Here is a 1,868-nt window from a genome sequence, read left to right as displayed (position 1 = left end):
GATCGATACAACAAGTCCATACATTTTTCATTGCAGTTGTTGTTGCTTTTGACATTCATAAGTGCTTGTTATAGCCTAAATTGAATAAAGATATTTTGACTTTTGGACTTTGACTTTGACTTTGCACTTCCATTGAAGTCGACACAACTGCACACTAACTCATGATCCAAGCAAACTGGTTAGAGAACCTGACTACGAATCTTGAGGTCCCGGGTTCGATTCCCGGCCGGGGCAGATATTTGTATGAATAATACGTATGTTTATTCTCGGGTCTTGGATGTTTTATTTGTATTTAAGTATGTATTTATCTACTTTTATAAGTATGTTTATCCGGTGCCTAGTATCCATAGTACAAGCTTTGCTTTGTTTGGGACTAGGTCAATTGGTGTCAAGTGTCCCATTAAGTATATAAAAAACAACTCCACACTGGCTGCGCTGTCAGTTGCTGTTACGTTGCAGTTGGAATCCTGTCCGTGTGTACTGACCATAAGAAAGAAGTGTCCCATGATATAAAAAAAAACTCCACACTGGCTGCGCTGGCAGTTGCAGCTACGTTGCAGTGGGAATCCTGTCCGTGTGTACTGACCATAAGAAAGAAGTGTCCCATGATATAAAAAAAACTCCACACTGGCTGCGCTGGCTGTTGCAGCTACGTTGCAGTTGGAATCCTGTCCGTGTGTACTGACCCTAAGAAAGAAGTGTCCCATGATATAAAAAAAAACTCCACACTGGCTGCGCTGGCTGTTGCAGCTACGTTGCAGTTGGAATCCTGTCCGTGTGTACTGACCATAAGAAAGAAGTGTCCCATGATATAAAAAAAACTCCACACTGGCTGCGCTGGCTGTTGCAGCTACGTTGCAGTTGGAATCCTGTCCGTGTGTACTGACCATAAGAAAGAAGTGTCCCATGATATAAAAAAAACTCCACACTGGCTGCGCTGGCAGTTGCAGCTACGTTGCAGTTGGAATCCTGTCCGTGTGTACTAACCCTAAGAAAGAGTCACCTCAGTTATATTCGCTTTTACGTAAAAAAAACCGCGACACATCACACCCACTAGTTTAGTAGTGGGTACATCCACTAGTTTTGCGGCTGACTGTAGGTACCTTATGGTATTTCACACCATAAACCTTTTTAATATGCGAAATACACTCTGTTTATTATGTTTTTTGTACACTGAACGGAAACATGGCGCCATGTCGCTACTAAATAAATGTTTGTTTAAAAAACATACAAAAACTACATTAACATCGCGATGTATCATAAAAACAGAAGGGTAAATTTGTTGGAATCATCTTTTGGTAAGTTAAGTTTTTTTAACCAACTCCAAGAAAAGAAGGTTCGCAGTTCATCAGAAACTTTTTTAGGATTAATGGTTTTTGACCATTGACGTGTTAAAAAAAAATTGAGCTTGAAAAAGTCGTAGTGGCTTAGCGGTTTGACATAATGTCATTGTAAACAGCGGGTCATAGGTTCCAGCTTGGACTTGCACCCCTTTAGTTTATCAAAATTTAAATGCGAAATTTCATTTAAATATCGTTAGTAATCCAGTACACATCTTCAAAGAAATTCAATATGTGTGTGAAGTTCCCAATTGGCACTGGGCTTGCGTGGGTACTACGGCTCAAGCCCACTCATTCTAAGAGGCTTGACGTGGGACGCAACAGAGATGAAGATGATGAAATAAATGAGGATAAATATGCAATTACGTTTTTATTACTTTGTCAAAATTTGTTCGTGATTACATGTTCTTATTAATTTCCCAAAAAAGCATATCGTGTTGTCTAAAGTGTTAGTAATTAATGTTTGAAGCTACAAAAACTATAAAGACTGTAGATAAGCCAATTATTTGTAACTGGTCAGCAGATCTT

This window comes from Choristoneura fumiferana, chromosome 2 (genome assembly GCF_025370935.1).
Source record: "Choristoneura fumiferana chromosome 2, NRCan_CFum_1, whole genome shotgun sequence".
NCBI classification, from domain to species: domain Eukaryota; kingdom Metazoa; phylum Arthropoda; class Insecta; order Lepidoptera; family Tortricidae; genus Choristoneura; species Choristoneura fumiferana.
This window is presented reverse-complemented; position numbering follows the sequence as displayed.